Below are 13968 nucleotides of genomic sequence, written 5' to 3'. Positions count from 1 at the left end.
AAAGAGACACATCAAAAGTCTCACTGGGAAATCAAAAGGCTGATAGGGAGGCAAGAAGGGCAGCCCTACAGCCCCTCAAGACCCTAGCTTTATGCCCAGTTCCTGAGAAACCACTCTGGTCCTTCCTCAAGAGATGTAGAAACAAGCTATAAAAATCCTACATGGAAAATGGTAACTAGAATTTTCACAGGCCTAAGAAGAAAGGTATTCCTGGGTATCTCTGGAAGACCTGAGGCTCCTTTTCAGAAAGCAAGACTCCAGTACTGCTCCAGGTACAGATGAGTAGAGTCACAAATGGCCCTAACTCACCACAGCTTAAATGGGTGCCTGAATTGAGGGTCCTCCTATCTTTAATTAGATCCATTATGTGGGAAATCTTGCTAAGGTTATGTGTCTCAGGCACTTGATAATTGAACCTTTCTATTTTCCATACTTTGCCTTCCACTAGAAGCATAGAAATATGCTCCTCATATTTGGGCTCTACATCCTAAATGTAATAGTAAAGTTACTTTCTTTCTCCTATCAAATAGGCAGCTCAATGATCATGAATTCTTTTCTCATTGTCTGCTAACAGTTTTTCCTCTTCAACCTAGCCAGTGAGCCACAGAACCCCAAGGTGGCTGGAGAGCACATAATTCCTAGTAAGCAGGGTCTACATCCCCTTCCAGCTTGAAGAAGCTGTAGAAGACAAAGACCTCACTCCCTCAGCACCCCATAAAGAATTATAGGGATTTTTGTCTCTCAGGGAAATGAGACAGGAGATTAGGGCATGACAAAACCGGCTGGGGAAGAAGGTATAAACTGTTAATTACAAAATCCCAGGACACATGTGGTAACAGTTCCCAAAGCCCAGCACATGAATTTCTCTCAAGAGGTCAAGCAGGTTTTTGATAGGATGGTCTAGACCTGATGTTCAGCCTGAGGAGTGGGTGGTACAAAAAGGGTGGTCCACATTGAGATTTTGACCACTGTGTTCACTCTTGGATGGTGGCCCAACCTCACACTGTGGTGTGTACTTCAAATGCACTCTGCAGAGCCTATTTCTTTTCCTACCTTTAATAAAACTTTGGTACTGTTAAAAAAAAAAAAAAAGGACAAAGTCTCAGATAAGAACCCCTCCCTAAACACTGTTATGGAAGCAAGAGACCCGTCATCTCAGAGAGCCAGCCTGCTGCAAAGAGCTGAAAACAGAACAAAGCAAAACCCAAGCAGTTACAGGGGAGATAACTAGCTGGACTGTCAAATCACATGTGCAAAACATAGAGAAGGGGAAGAAAGGAAGGGGAAGGGGAAATCCTTGGGCCACAGGGGTGTGGGACAAGCAGGAAGGGTTACCCAGAAGCCTTGCTCAGGCAGCTGCTCTTGTCTAAACAGCCGGAGGACTCTGAGGCAGAGTGATCACAGGAAAATAGTCTTTCTTAGGACTCAGAAGCTAGTTAGGACCTGCCCAGCACTGGGGGGCGAAGGCTGCGTTCCTCCTCATCCCAACTGCCCCCACCCCTTGCTCCCAGTCTGAGGGCCAGCATGGAGGCCGGGGCTGCCGGTCTGAGGCCCCCGGCATCCGGGGAGGTGGGACATTTGTAGCCAGCGCTCCCTGACCACACTCCCAAACCATGTGAAGCCAGCTCCAGACCCGCTGCCACTCTACAGGTGCTCAGGTGAGTGGCTCTGTGATGCTGGACGCCGAGACCCAGGATCCAAGGCCCTGCAGCCTCTCTTCCACGTGCCCAGCACCTGCTCCCCCAGGCACAAGATCCCTCCTCCAGCCTCTCCTGTTCCACTCACCTGGTCACTTCCTGTCATCTCAGTGGTGAACTGTGCCCCTCACAGACAGGTGCACCTGAGAAGGGGTCGGCGGCCTGCCGTGTTCCACATTGGAGGGGCGGGAGAGTCCCAGAGGCGCAGGAACCTGCACCATTGCTAGCCTGGAAACCAGTCATTTCCACCACAGCTTCCAACATTCCAAGCTTCTCATCCCTCCAACCTAGGATTTAGGCTCCCTGCCTCCTCCTGCCTCACACACCGGAGTCCACGCCTTTAGCCTCTTCAGTCACAAGCATCCCCAAGTCATCTTTGCTGTCCTATAGCCCTGTGGGCGCCCAGCCCCCACCAGCTGTGCCTGTTCCTTCCTGCTCATCAGCGTCCTGTCAGGGATATGTCTCTTTCTCTACCTCCACATCTTCCAAAATGGCCTTGGTCTATCAGTCCTGTTCCCAGACCGCCACCTGCAGACACTCATAGTGTCCTTACGCCTGCCAGGAACATCGCTGGGTGCCAACGCCTCTTCCTGTCCCCAGCACCCTGCCCCATTCTCAGGAACCTGAACTATCGGTCCCATGGCTGCTTCTGTAACCAGATGGGACAGTACGCCTTGCGACTCACGCTGGCCCAGCACAACGGCCACCACGCCTTTGCACGCTGCACTGGTCTCTGTGTTCAGGATCACCCTGCTGTGCTGGCCCCCGAGGTGGACAGTCACATGCTATGGCAGAAGCTGCAGCTGCAGGACTACATGTCCGAGGAGTATTCTTGCTTGAAGTACCCCTTTTTGAAGCTCTTGGGCTTCCCTTGCTCTTGGACTTTCTTCCACCGTCTCCAGAAACAGATCCGCAGTGAGTTCACCCTTCACAACCACCTTCCAGAGGAGGCCCAGAGCCTGCTGAGGGAGCTGTGCCTGGGCTGCGTGGGGTCCCAGCAGTGGTCCTTTATGGGGGTCTGTGTGGACTATGTGCAGGTGATGCCCCAGTACTGGAAGGGTGTGGCAGGCGCCTAGCCTTACCTCCATGGATGGGCTCCGGGCCCAGCACAAAGACTCTGTGGTCACCAGCAGTGGCATGAACTGGTGTAGGGAAAACATCAATACTCCCAAGGGGGCTGTGGTCTATGCTGGTGATGGGGGAGAGGGCACCCTGAGGAAGGACTTCACCCTGCTCACACAGTGCAACCACACCGTCAGGACCACTGGCACCTTTGGCTTCTGGGCTGCTTCTGTAGCTGGCAGAGACACCATCTACCTGGCCAACTTCACCCTGCCAGACTCCAAATTCCTGAAGATCTTCAAGCCTGAGGCTGCCTTCCTGCCAGAGTGGGTGGGCACCAGTTCTGACTTGTCTCCACTCTGGCATCCAACATGAGGACTGCGCCCTGGAAGAAGCCAGGGAGACTTTATATATAGATTGGATGTATCTAAAGCCACTCTCTGGAGGTCTGGTGGCCTCTGGATAAACCAATGAGGTGGTCCTGGAGCAGGTGGGCACCCAGCATGATTCTAGTTAGCCAAACTGGAAAAGATGGGGTGGCTTTCTGGAACTGCTGGACATTCTAGAGCTAACAGAACACCTTTCCCTGATGGCAGGCAATGTCTAGAGAAGTTCATGGCAGCTCTAGAAGCCATAGTGACCATCTGCTCTTTCCTGCCCATATCAACAGGACTCCCAGGTGGCTGCTTCCCTACTGGAGTTGACCATCTTTATCTTTTCTAGATGAGGTGTTGCTTCTCCCCTGCATCTTCAGAAGCCTGGAAGAATTCACAGTTATCTAGAGTAAGCACACACCAACTCTGTTCCTGAGTGATTCTAGAGGTGGCTTGTTCTAGAGAGGGCCAGGTCTAAAGCCTGTGAAGAGCCCTGCTGGGCCCTTCCAGAGGAGGCAGGTTCCAGAGTTCTAGATTACTCTAAGTAAGGATCTAATGAAGGCACAACCGGAAGCTCAGCACCCACCCACCCACACTCACCCCACCCCACCCCACCAGAAAAATTGAGACAGAGCAGAAGGTCTCTATTGAGCCAGCCTCATGCCCTGCCTGCTCAGAGGCTTGGAAAAGCTGGTGCAGTTGTGAGCAGAGCTGAACTCTGTCCAGTCCTCAGCCCACAAAAACACCTCAGAATTCTGTTTTGAGCAGACGGACTAAATCATAGGCAATGGGGCTGGGGATTTAGCTCAGCAGTAAAGCGTCTGCCTGGCAAGCGCAAGATCGTGAGTTCAATTCCTGGTACCAGAAGAAAAAAAAAAAAATCATAGGCAAGAGGAGAGATAGATACAGTTGAAATGCTGCAGCTCTGAAGCACAACCTTCTAGAGATCCAGGGACGCTTTTTTTTTTCAGCTCAAAACTGTTAGACAGAAATGGTATATATTGGTTCTGGGTTTAGGATCAAGGAAGCTTTTCCTCTTCTGCAGCTGAGTTGTTGTGGATCTAGGCTCTTTTTCTGGAAGTCACCATCCTGCAGAAAGCTGGGGGTGCTCCTTGCCAACCACTGTGTACCCCTGAGCTCTCAGAACCACTAAACCTGGCTTTGGGCAGACCCAGGATGAATGGACTCAAGAGTGTGCAAACCTCCCAAACCCAGCTCAAGCCCAGGCAGAAGCACAGAGTCTAAGGTTGGGATTCAGACTCAGATTTCAGGAGCCTCTGCTGCTTTTTGCATGGTGAGGGAAGGGTCCTTGGATACAGTCAAATCTAATCACATCTCCATCCAAGAAGCCAAGTCACTGTCCTCTTGGGGAATTTCGGGGTACCATTCCCAACTCCCCTGCCACAGAGAGGATAGTGATGAATTAAAAGTCTATGTCACCAAAAAATATATAGTTAGGAAAATATGAATCAACTAACTTGATTCACGGTATTTTAGAGGCAGAGAAGACACTAGAAATCCATTTGAGTTAGGCGTGGCGGTGCACACCTATTATGCCAGCACTCTGGGAGGCTGAGGCAAAAGGATCGAAAGTTCAAGGCCAGCCTGGCAACTTAACAGGACCCTGTCTCAAAATTAAAAATACAGAAAAGGGCTGGGGAGGGAGGTAGTTCAGTGGAAAGAGAATGGGTTCAATCCCCAGTACTGCAGGTTCATTCATTAACACTGAGGGCAGCCACACATCTCACACTGGTGCTGGAAGAACCAAGTGCGACTTCACAGTCCCATAGGAGAAGCTGAGGAAAACATGTTCCTGGCACCTCCCAGCCTCGGTCCTAGGTGCTTTTACCTTTGGTGACTTTAATCTGCATCTTTGTGCTGTAATAGCCACAGCTATGAGTATAACATATGTTCTAAGTCTCTCTGGCCACTTGTTCAACCCAAGGGAGATTTTGAGACAGGGAGGAACTAAAGAAAGTTCACACCAGGCATAGAGAAGAGTGAGTTCAAACATGGAGAGGGGTTGTTCTGGCTTGGGTCTAGATGTCCCTCCAAAGCCTCATGTGGTCATAGCTGGGGCTTTTTCAGAGGTGGCTGGATCTAGAGTGTGTGATGCTGGGATTGATTCATGGTGCAATGCTACGCTCAGGGCACTAGGATTAAGGATGGGAGTGCTACCCACCCTGGATAAAATAAGAGGGGCAGAAAGAGCTGCAGTAGTCCCTCACTTGCTTTGCTACCTTCTGGGCACCATGAACTGTTTCTCCTCTACAATGCCTGTGTGCCATGTGCCTGCCTCAGATCCAACCAATAATGGACTGGAAGCTCTACAAACTGTGAGCTAAATAAACCTTTCCTCCTTTAACTTTGGGTGTCGGGTGTTTTGTCTCAACCGTATGAAAAGGCAGGGTTACATGTGAGGATGAGACCAGGGGCCCCAGGAGGTCTGCCCAAGGTCATGCATCCTGGGGAAGAAGAAGTGGCTTAGGTGAAGTCCCTGGAAACTGTGACCAGACAGGCTTAGGAGCTACACCGGTATGGTGAAGTACCCTGGTTCTATCCTTATTGCTCTGGGACCCTGGCAAATCTGTGACATGATGTCTCTGAGCCTCAATAGTGGCAAGCTGGACGTGAGACACCAGCACATAATGGGGTTCTTGGCTGGAATTCCCCTCAAAAGCAGACCCTGCAGCAAAGATCTGGGTAGAAACCATTTATTTGGGAGGTGACAAGGAAGCATTGTCACAGGTGACACAGGAGTCACAGGTGTCACAGGAGTCACATGTGACTCCAGGCACACAAGAGAGCTAGGGTGGTGCGTGACAAAGGTCACTGTTGAGAACAACCACAGCCCGTGTGCCCACAGGGATCCTCAGGTGGAGAGCATTGGCCATGGCTCGGAAGGCTAGAGAGTCCCTCCTAATTGCTGGGGGCCCTGAGATAGTTTGTCAGCGACGCCCCAGGACTGCAGGATTCTGAAGGAACAATGAAGCCTTCAGACCTAGAAAAGGAATCTAAGGAGGTTTGAGGAACAGAAGTTAAAGTTAACCTGAAGGCTGACAAAGGCCCCGGTCAATTAGTCCAAACAAGAATCAATCAGAAAGGTAAGCGATGTGCTGCTGGAGCGCGAGGAGTGGATGAGGAATTTCAAAAAGGCTTTGGGGTGATGGAGATGTGTGGGTGGCCCTCGGGTCGCACACTAGGCAGCCCTGGAAATGTGTGTGAGCCAGACACAGAAAAGGCACAGCACACAGCTGTCATGGTGGGGTTCGGCCCTCCGGGAGCCCCATGCCACCATAACATCTCCAGCCCAAGGAAAAGGCCCTGTGTGAGAGATAGCACCACCTGCACCCTCTCTTTCTCTCTCTGTTTCTCTCTCTGTCTCTGTCTCTCTCTGTGTGTCTCTCTCTCTGTCTCTCTCTCTGTCTCTTTTTTTTTAATAATCATTAACTATTCTCAATGGTTGTTGTAGGAAACACATAATAATAAACATGCATCCATTTATGAAATAGGATAGGAACAATACAAACATTACAGAGTTATGGATAGATTAGTAGGAAAATATCAATGGCTGCTGTAATACATGGTGGTATCTTCAAAGTGGTTTCTCAGGAAGACAGAGACACACAAGAAGGATCTAACAAGTAGTTACAGCCTAAGGGTTGTCAAAAATAGCTTATTACCTCCTCACCAGTGACTCCTTTCACTGAGGTATGATGGCTGGAAGGAAGGCCAGGATTGAAAAGAAGGACCGAGAGACTTGCACCTGTGTCTAGCAACAGTCTGTATTCTTGTTCCTCCATAGTCATGATTACCCAGGGCTCCTCTATGGAGATGACAGTCTGGCCAGAGGGAGAAGGCAGACCATGCCCCAAGCCCTCTCATTCCTGTTGGACTAACTGGTAGGATGGGTCTGAGCTCTGGGGCCTCCACTTCTTCAGAGGGCAGACGGATCTCCAGTGGTCTCCTTTGCATCCAGGGCATGGCCCATGGGGCCTCTTAGGGCAGTTCCTCTTAAGGTGGCCTGGCTTTTAACCGTGGTAGCAGATGAATGCAGTCATCAAGTTCTTCTTGGGGGCCCAGGAATCAGACTTGGGGTCTGTTTCTCTTAGTGCTGCAGCAAAAGAAGCTGCTTTTTCTCAGTCTCTTTGTTTTCTCTCCTTGGCCTCCTCCTGGTCATGGCTATAGAATACTGAGGAGGCAATTCTTACTAACATCTCAAGTGAGCCATCTGGGGCAAAAGCCATTTTATGTAGCTTTTTCTCTCCAGCCTCCCATCACATTGGGACCCCACAACTAGTTAGTGTCCTCTCCCCAACCGTCAGCACAGGCAGCAGGAATCTTACTGCAGACCTCTCCAGAGTGTCTCTCCCTCTGTCTCTCTCTGTCTCTCTGTCTCTGTCTCTGTCTCTGTCTCTGTCTCTCTCTCTCTTTCCTTCCAGGAGAATCCATCTGCTGAGCCGCCCTGGCCATCACAGGCTCCACAACACCAAGGCCAACTTCCAGGAAAGACTGATCTCTGAGCATGGTGACACCATCCTCCATCACAGCCTCCTAGATCTCAGGAGCCCAAATAACAGGCTCCTGCAATGTATACATTCGCTTGACCCGTGTGTCCCTGACCTCCCTGCATAACAGCTGTTCTGCTGAACACCCCAGGAGGATTCTGAAGAATCTGAGAACTAAAATGGAGAAGAAAAAGTATGATTCAATCCACAACCTCCAAAGGCATCTTGGACTTCAAATATTGATGTAATTCAATCAATCGCTCATTAAACAATTATTTATGGAGTGCAGGGCACTCCATTTAAAGCTGGGTCCACTGGGTGGAAGGAATCAGGAAAGTTTCTTGCCCTCACAGAATTCACATTACACTAATGAGTGGATTCATAATAGTAATTATTATTATAGCAACCGCAAAGCTTGCAGCCACCAAACTGAGTATGAAACACCCTTTATCTCACTGCACCTAATTACTCCTGAGTCACTGGTAACAAAACTGCAGCACAAAGAGTGTAAGTATCTGCAGTGCCCAGAAGTGCTTTTTTGGTTGGTGATTAATTTTTCTAACATTTGGGAGCACTTTGGAATATTTTGACTTCTGATGATTACACTCTTTCTTCCTGCGTGTTTCTCAGCTGGATCTGACATCGCCACCACCCCCCCAGGTGAAAGCTCCTAAGACATGAAAGGTTAAACATCGAATATTGTATAATATTCACACATTTCCTTCTGGGCTGCTGATAATAAGTGAGCAATTTTTTCAAATTAAAAATCTTGCCAAGGTCACACGACTTGTAAGTGGCAGAGCCGGGCTGCGGACCTACGCTGGCCTGATCCACGGCCTGTCCTCTTGACCATGACATTTGCTAAATTAATCACATAAAGTCAGTTTGCCGCAGCCAGAAACCTGAACTGGCTCCAATTAGCCGGGACAGAGTGAGAGGTGTGAGTTCATCCCCTCCACACGTTTCCTGGGTAGCGTTGCAATGTCGTGCAATAACATTTTAAAATTATTAAGTGATGCCTCGCTGCTTTTTTAAAAAATTAAGGTGAAATTTGCATAACATCAAATAAATTTTTAAGGTGCACAGTTCAATGGCATTTAGTAGCTGCATAAAGCTTTCTCATCCTCATCGCTGTCTAATGTCAAAATGTAACTGATATTTCTTTGTCAGCCCTGGTCTTTCCTTCCACTCTGCCTCAAGGAGAGAACGGCAAAGCAGAAATACAGAGAGAAGCTGGGTTTTGATTTGGGAACCTGGGTCTTGGAAGCCTGGAGAGTTTTCTCAGAGATAGTTGGGAGATGGGGGGACAGAATGAATGGCACAGAAAGAGTCCCCAGTGGCCCCATCCATGGGGCAGTGGGAGAGTGAGCGGCCAGAGACAGGATGAATCACATGGGCTGGAATGTGTTCCTCCAACTCCTCCAGGGTTGGAGCCCCTGGTGGCCAACTACAGGGAGCCACGTGGGTGCCCAGCCAGGGCCGGAGACCACCCAGGCACAGCACGGAGGCAGCAGCTGTGCATGACATGTTAGTCTCCTTCCATCTGGAAAGCACCAAAGCTCTGCCCCACCCATGCTCAAAAGCCTTTTCACCGAGGAGAAACCTCCGTGCAGAAGTACTCAGCTCGGTGAGCTCTCACAAACCCTGCCCAAGGGAGAAAAGCCAGCCAGGGCCCCAGGAGCACCTCAGGCCGCCTTGCACACAGGGTCCCTCCCTCTGTCACCGCCAACTGCAGCCCCAGTGTTCACTTCTAACAGCAGAGTTGAGCTGGGCTGGCTTGAATGCGGTGCCTCTCAGGTAAACAATCACCAAGGTGAGCTCTGTGTCTGGAGCCACCTACTCAGTTCTGTGTTGGTGAGATTTGCTGAAGTTCCCATGTTCCAAGCCATACAATGCACATCACGAAAGTGCACGGAGGATTCCACCACATGCAAGGAAAAGGCTCTACACCTGAGCTACATCCCCAGGCTTTTTTTTTTTTTTTTTTGAGACAGGGCTATGCTAACTTGCCCAGGAAGGCCTCAAATTTGCAATCCTCCTGCCTCAGCCTCCCAGAGTGGTGGAATTACAGGTGTGTCCCACCACTTTTAGCCTGCGGTTCTTAATCATAAGTCCAATGCTGATCTCTAGAACTCACTCCTCCCACATGGCTGACTCACTACCCCCACCAGCACCTGCCACTCCCCTCCCATACCAGTTTCTGGCAATCACTACCCTGCCTGTTCCCTTAAGTGTGACAACCTCAGATGCCTCATGTAAGTAGATTCGTGCAACTCTGTCCTCCTGTGACTGTCTTATTTCATTAGCATAATGTCCTCAAGGGTGGTCCATGTTGTCTCATATGTCTGGATCACCTTTTCATGGTTGAATAATATTCCATTGTGTATGTGGATGTATACGTGTGTGTGTGTGTGTGTGTGTGTGTGTGTGTATAGAATTTTCTTTGCTCACTCGTCCATCAGTGGACATTCAGGTTGTTTCCACCTCCTAGCTGTTGTAAATAATGTTGCTGTGAGCATGGGTGCTATGGTTTGAATGTGTCCTCCAAAAAGCATGCACTGGAAACTTAATCCCCCACTCAACAATGTCAGGAAGTAAGGGGAGATATTTGGGTCCCAGGCACCCCGCCCTCGTGGATGGAATAGCTATTATAAAAAGGCGTGAGCTTGAAGCACTTCCTCCTCTGTAATGTTTTGCAAGGGTCTGAGACGGATTGGCATTAATTCTCCTTAACGTGCTCTGGAATGACACCTGGCAGAAGGAGCTACCGTACCTGGCAGGTGGAGTCTCCAGTGGGTCTGTTAGGATTCAGATCTAAAATGTCCCTCACAAGCCTCTGGCGTGCAGAAGCGGGGCTTTGGGAACGTGATGGGATCATAGGGGTTCTGGGAAGGTGGCACCTAGTCCGAAGAGGCGGGTCTCTGAGGGCGTGGCCTGAAAAGGTTTTCCTCCCTCCTGACTCCGCCCTTACTCTCTGTTTCCTGGTCGCCATGATATGAGCAGCTTTCTTCTGTCCCGGCGCTCCCACCACGCCACTTCTGCGCCTGCGCCTGCCCGCCGCAGAGTGAAGCCTCTGAGCTGGGCCAGCGTAAACCCCTCCTACTTTAAACTGTGGCTGCCACGTATTGTGTCTCAGAAAAGTGACTAAGACAAGGTCTGCCAGTCTCCAACAGCAATCCCACTGGTTCCTCCTGCTGATTTTTTCCAGTTTTTCACTGTGGTTCAAATTCTGCATCATCCGGCGTCCAAACTCCTCATTCTGAGGAAGCAGCCAGACCTCAAAGGTCAAGGGGACTGCGGGCTGCAGGTCTGAGCGCCTCCATTTCCACCGCACTCTGAACCTTTCCAGAAAGGCAGCCCCACCTTCACCTGTGCCTCCATCCTGCCTCTTCCACCTCAAATGTGTCCGCTGCTCAGGTCACCGGCAAATCATTACTGGCCTTGACTGGAGCAGTCCCGTGGCGGCAGAGGCAGAAGACAGTGAAACAGGTTGAGGAGTGGGCAGGAAGGAGGAGGTGGAGACTGGAATGTTCTAGAACTCCTTGGTTGGGGGAGCATCTGTAGCAATTCATACTACCATACACTGAAAAAGGGAGCATTTTGTTGCATATAAATTATACCTCAATGAAACTGACATCTATAAAAATTAAAAATAAGTCAGGCATAGTAGTGCATGCCTGTAATCTGAGTACTCTGGGAGGCTGAGGCAGGAGGGTAGCAAGTTTGAACCCAGCTTGGGCAACTTAAAGTCTTTGCAAGACTTCTTCTCAACACTTTAAATAAATAAATAAATGATAAAATATATAATATAAAAAGGCTAGGAATGTAGCTCAGTGGCAGGGTTTCCTTTGGGTTCAGTCTCCAGTACCCAAAATTTAAAAATTAAAGCAATCATTCTTATTCAACAATGGCCTCTTTCCTCCTCAAACATCTTCCTGTTCTGCGCATGACATTTCAGATGCGGCCGTTACAACAGATGATGAACATAAATACTTCTCTCCTGCTCCATTTTCCCCCTCTCTCTCTTCACCAATTTTCTTCTCATTTTTCCCTCCCTGTAGCTTTTCCTCTCCTCCCTTAATAGCCTCAGTTCTATAATTAGTCTGCTCCGATAATTCTTCTAGCCAGTGTGTTTTATTTCTAAAATATTCACTAGCATGGTCGTCCCATACTGCCTTAATTCTCAACTCCCTGATCACTATTTTTACAGTCCTACAGCATTAATAATGTCTGCTATTTTGGTAGTACCTCTTTCTCTTTTCTTTCCTGTTGGATGAACAAAAATTACTTTGCAGGTTTTCCATGTCCCTGTGAGGTACTTAGGGCAGGGAAAGAGATTTTTGCAAATGGAAAAATATCTAGGCACAAACACTGGCCGTGTGCTGCCAGGCAAGGTAGAAAAATAACAAACTGAAACTGTCCAGAGCATTCAGTGCTCACCTGGGCAGAATGATGGGATTCCTCTAATCCAGAGGCCGTCTTCACTGAATCTCCAGGTATGATTCAGCTAGTTACACAACACGCCCTGCCCAGGGGCAGGTCCCACGCCAACACCTATGCCGCCACCACCCGGAAGAGCTCGCTGAGTCCGTGCCGTGAAACAGGGCTCGTTCCCCCCACAAATACAGGGCTTCCAGCTTGTTGGATTTCCCCCAAACTTTCCTCCTGTGGTGCAAGATGCTCCCACCAAATCCTACTGTGCCCCAGCGCACAGTCAGCTCTAGATGGTGTAGTCCTTGTAACAAGGTGGGGACATTTGTCACATGCTGGCTCACTCATAATCAGTAAGACATGCACAGGGCTTTACAGCGAGTCTGACCAACTGCAACCTGTAGCGCTGAGATGAACCACTTGCTCGCTGTGGCTCAGTGACCTCTCATCCGGAGCAGGCAGGGAGACGTAGAAGAAAGGTCACTCCGGGAGTCAGCGGGTGGGCTGCGATTTGAAGCAGGAACCACCCCTGTGGGCTTTTCTTTATACAGTCCTCAACGCGGTGTGCAGGAGATGTTTTTGAACCCTCTGTCTCCCTGGCTGCTGCCCCTCTCCCCAGACTTGCGGCCCAAGATGTTTCCAGATGCAGCCACAACAGCCTCTCCTCCTCCCGTCTCACCCGCAGAGCAGGCAGAAGCAACATGGTGTGACCTCCAAGACGAGACAAAGGCAGCAAATGCACGGATGCCTGTCTTGCTCTGGGAACCTGGCCAGCTCACAGTGAGTAAGCCCGAAGGACAGGACATTCACTGTTGCCCCAGGCATGGGCTGAACTAGGTCAGCGGAGACCAACATGCACCGCGAGACTGCACCCCAAGACTCCCAGAGGCCCATGACAGGACTCCCTGGCTTCCACTCTTCCCAGTCAGGCCCAAGGGTGGCAGAATACAGTCCCCAAGGAGCCTTTCCAAGTCCCTGTCTCACAAAGCCCATTCACAGCAGAACCAACTATGGGGAACAGCTTGGAAAGAGACGCCATCCAGCCTGACCTCTTGTTAGTCTGCTTATTTCTATGGTCTCACCTGAAGCCCACACTGCTCCGCTCAGGGTGGGGCCCTGGGTCTTTGAAGCCCTTTGCTGTCTGCTGTTCACTCTGTTCTCTTCCCAAAAGCACCCTGCTGGCTTCACATCAGAGAAGAAGACAAAGCCAGACCTCAGGAAGGGGCGAGCCCACCAGGACACAGGCAGGAAGCCCCAGGATGAAGGGAGGGATGGCCGCTGAATCAGCCCCGGGGGAGAATCTGGGCCCTTCCCAGATAGCTGATGCATCCACTCCCCAGCGAAGAAGCCAGCCTCCCTGGCTCTGCTGACCTCTCTCCAGCCTGGCAAGCTCTGCATAGCCAGGCTTCCTCCAAACACCCCATCTGTTCAACCAGCCGACCAGGAACCCTCACCCTGGAATCTCTCTCTGTCTGTCTCTCTCCCTGTGTCTTTCTGGCTGCCTTCCTCCCTCCCTGGCCCTCCCTCCCTCCACTGTTTCTCCCTCAGGTGTCTACAGCAGCCTCCTGGTCTCCCAAGCTCCAGTCCAACCTCCCCACAGCAACCAGAACAACAGCCTCAAAATGAGACGGGGTGGGCAGGCTGACCGTGCTCTCATCTGCTGAAAACTCCCTTTAGAATCACAGCTGCTGGACAGACGCGGCCTCGGAGCTGGGTGAGGAGAGTCGCTGGTCCCTGGATGCAAAGAGATGGGGGAGGGTGCTGAAGACTGAACTCAGGGCCTTTGCACTGAGCTACATCCCTGGCCCTTTTTCATTTTTTATTTTAAGATAAGATATTGCTAAATTGTTAAATTGCCCATAATGAGCTCCAAGTTGCAATCTTCATCAGCTTTGC

At 50.2% G+C, this 13968-nt stretch overlaps 1 long non-coding RNA gene and 1 pseudogene across 2 annotated transcripts; both read left to right on the top strand.

The window, feature by feature from the left end:
- Positions 1-1524: 1524 nt before the first annotated feature.
- Positions 1525-3134, top strand: LOC102022171 (annotated as a pseudogene).
- A 2854-nt stretch (positions 3135-5988) lies between these two features.
- LOC106150021 lies at positions 5989-13709 on the top strand. Of its 2 annotated transcripts, none has more exons than XR_001236544.1 (3): positions 5989-6237; positions 12758-12852; positions 13621-13709. It is a non-coding gene; the product is annotated as an uncharacterized LOC106150021 (long non-coding RNA). The 2 variants fall into 2 exon arrangements; XR_001236543.1 differs by lacking the exon at positions 5989-6237 and adding an exon at positions 9868-9896.
- The last annotated feature ends 259 nt before the right edge of the window (positions 13710-13968 follow it).

Source organism: Chinchilla lanigera, unplaced genomic scaffold (assembly GCF_000276665.1).
Source record: "Chinchilla lanigera isolate Chin_1 unplaced genomic scaffold, ChiLan1.0 scaffold00059, whole genome shotgun sequence".
NCBI lineage: Eukaryota > Metazoa > Chordata > Mammalia > Rodentia > Chinchillidae > Chinchilla > Chinchilla lanigera.
This window is presented reverse-complemented; position numbering and strand designations above follow the sequence as displayed.